The sequence below is a fragment of the Schistocerca gregaria genome, chromosome 7 (assembly GCF_023897955.1).
Source record: "Schistocerca gregaria isolate iqSchGreg1 chromosome 7, iqSchGreg1.2, whole genome shotgun sequence".
NCBI lineage: Eukaryota > Metazoa > Arthropoda > Insecta > Orthoptera > Acrididae > Schistocerca > Schistocerca gregaria.
In genome coordinates, this window is record NC_064926.1 from 100,805,381 (window position 1) to 100,808,762 (window position 3,382).

A 3,382-nucleotide genomic window follows, 5' to 3' on the forward strand; every position below is an offset into this window, starting at 1 on the left:
AATTAATCGATACTAGGGTAATCTTAAAGGCTAATATTTGTAATATCTTGGCCGAAGCAGACCTTTATGTCAAGAAGGAAGTACTAAGTTCTAACAAACAACTCACTAAATGTCTGTGCTTGCTGTTGACAACACGCTTGCGTACAGAGAATAACCTTTCTGATTTACTGCGATTTTCAAGACTCTCACCAAGAAACGGTGGAAAAAGGGAGCTCCCGAACAAACATGCCCGAGTAAATAAGACTGCGTAATTACGAGCGAATATGACTTGGTTATTCTTGCAGTCTCGTAAATATATGTTACCTCGTGGACAGCATTTCAATTGATTCTATAGACTTATGACAAAAAAAACTTTTCTTGTAAATGCTTTCTTCATACTCTAGGTAATTATTCGTTGGCTGTACGTCATCACTCGACACGCACTTACATCGAAGGTGTATGCTACGGCTAACACACTTGGAATTACATCTTCAAAAGGATGATCGACATAAAGCTATATCATAATTGTAAGTAGCTTTCTTCAAAGTTTTTACAATGCTGTTTTCATTGTTGCGGAATGAAAGATTTCGAAACGCACAAAAAAGTTTTATACAACTCTGGTCTCGGATTGGCTTTCTTTCCAAAGCAAGCTACAAACCCCCCAAACGTTCAACGATAGTTGAAAAAATTTATAACTCACTACATTTTATGGAATCCTCTGTGACGACTAACTCTTCATCTTCACAAGCTCAGTTAGTGTTATAAAAATTAAAGCATGTGGGTTGCTTTAAGATACCATCACTTCTTCTCCTTGTATCAAACTCTGTCTCTGTACTACCTGCTGTATCCTGCCTTCGGAATAAGCAGCTCCGCCACCGTGGTGCTCTGATGTTTTCGAACTACTGCTCGTCCATTGCCAGACAGATGTGTTGTACTTTCTCTCAGATGATAAACGTTCCCAGATCTCGCTCGCGGCACGTCATAGCGCATGTTCTATTCCTTCTTCTCTCTCTGTTTTTCTTTTCCTACTTGTTACTGACAAAATGGCGTCTTAACATACGAACAGTCAGACAAGTAAACATAAAAATACTTTTTATGTGATGTAATTACATATCAACAATTTTCGGAGTTTTTCGTTTTCTTGTACTGTGAAACCCACCTGCTTCTCAAATTTCATGAACGTTGGTCAAAGGAAAGTACCCTACAGATTTTGGTGATTGAATTTGTATCAAAATATGTCACACAAATGGCTGTACCTGTTGATTGCATTGACTTAGAATCTTAATTCTTTTATACTGCCAAGGGACCACAGAGCTTAGTATTTGACACAAAGCCACACTTGCTGTCTCCACCTGTTCCTGACAACACACGGACAGACAGACAAACGGACAACAATGCGGGCCTATAAGGTTCCTTTATAGCCTTTTGAGGCGCGGAACCCCAAAATAGGCAGTTACTTAATTCATAAAAACCGGCAACTATTGTTAGTCACAAAAAGATAAATGTGTTATTTTTGTAGAAAAACCTTTTTATCAGAAAAAAATCATTTTTGGGGAATGGTTTAAAGACTTACAAGTAAAGAGACAGCATTACAGTTTCTCGAATATCGATTATTAAGCCAAAATTGATCTGAGTCATTTAAATAATAGTATAGGCCGGTTAATCGGCCCTTATTTGCAGTCCCCCATTCCTGAACAGGACTAAAAATATTTACCTGCAAACGAACAGAAAATGAATTATGTAACTCTATATTTCTGAGGTGACATATCAGTACCTCTCGCACGTCGAAAACCGCATGGGTTCAAGCACCTCGCTTTGTTGGCAAGGAAACGCAAAGGAAGGCAGTGCAGATATTTTGAAATGGATGATTTTTACGTGCTGTAAAATTTGCCCCTGGTACTTCCCTTCGTCTCTTAGCGACGACTGTATGGGAAACAACCGTCTGATCACGAACACCCGTTTCATCATTTACAGAATCCCTGAAGAGACGTATAACTGTAGCTAGACAACTCTCCATCGCACCGCCCTGAACTGGGACGACAGAATGGTTTGAGAAAGTCTCCGCAGACCTAGACAGGTCGCTTCGTCTTACCCTCATTGCGTCTGGCCCACCATTGAGCCGACTGAGAGCGCCCTGGGTACAGCTGCGACCAATACCCGCGAGCCGTGGGCGGCGGCTGAGATAGTATCTGATACCGTAGTCACTGAAGGGTGGGACGCCCGCGTTTTTCGTAATGTAAGGCATTGCCTTCTCAGTAATATGGTATTTCAGTCAGCTGGGTAGTAGGAAGTTGACATAACTGAACAGAAATGACAGGTTATTTCCTTAATCTGAAAATCGTATACGTAATTGTGTGCCCGTCGAGGCGTAGCGGGTAGAGCAGTGGACTGCTGCACTGGACGTCACGGGTCAGTCCCGGATGCAGGTGGACTGCGCGATGGGCCCGCTAACCTCTCCCTCCTATTGCCGGCACGAAGAAGGGCTGCAGTCAGACCAACAGCCCGGACACAGGCTTGCACTTCATTTTTATATGTAACTGCGCGAGTTAGATGCATAACAATACGCAACTCCTGTATACTTCATTGTTCAATTTTCGATTTTTCTGCAAAAAAAAAAAAATGTGGAACAGTTTGTACGCTATTCCAAATCTGTTCCCACAATGGTCCATTTCATCAGAAAAACGTTGTACGAGAAATGTAAACCGAGTCTAATGTACAATTATTTTTAATGTAACAAGAATGTATATTTCAGGAAGTGATCATGGACACAAGCACTGAATAATTTACTACGCGAAATAAATTGTAAAACTATTCCTGTGATATGAAATTGACGAACTTCAGGCGGCCGGTTTGGCACAGTTTTAATCTGCCACGGTCTCAAAACAGGGCACACTACTGCGCAGAGCAAAGGACTTACTCCCCCACATAGACATAACTTCGCAGTATCCTTCCTTCCAAGTGCTGCAAGTTATGCAGGAGAGCATCTGTAAAGTACGGAAGGTAGGAGAGACGTACTGACAGAAGTAAACCTGCAAGGCTGGGCCCGTGTGTCGTCCGTAGATAACTTAGTCGGTGTGGGTGTACTCGCTTTGCCAGCACATACTCTAAAATTAGAACGATACAGAGAGGATTCACATCGCGCCAGCGCTAGTGTAACTCGCAAAATCGTGAAGCATTAATAAGAATAAAATGACAAAAAAAGCGAATAAGTGGGAGTAGGACTCGCACTTTTAGGGTTACATACAAGCTTAATTATGTATATATTAGGTTGGTACATTAGTTCATAGAGATTTTGTTTTACATCTTGGTATCCCAATTGCCATGAGTAGTGGGACAAAGCGGTTTCTGGCCAACTGTTGAAATCCAATATCAAATTAATTACGCAGATTAATTAACTGATCAC

At 41.4% G+C, this 3,382-nt stretch overlaps 1 non-coding gene across 1 annotated transcript; it reads left to right on the top strand.

Moving 5' to 3' along the window:
• The first annotated feature begins 3,059 nt into the window (after window positions 1-3,059).
• LOC126282690 (U6 spliceosomal RNA) lies at window positions 3,060-3,166 on the top strand. The gene has a single exon (XR_007551375.1). It is a non-coding gene; the product is annotated as a U6 spliceosomal RNA (small nuclear RNA).
• The last annotated feature ends 216 nt before the right edge of the window (window positions 3,167-3,382 follow it).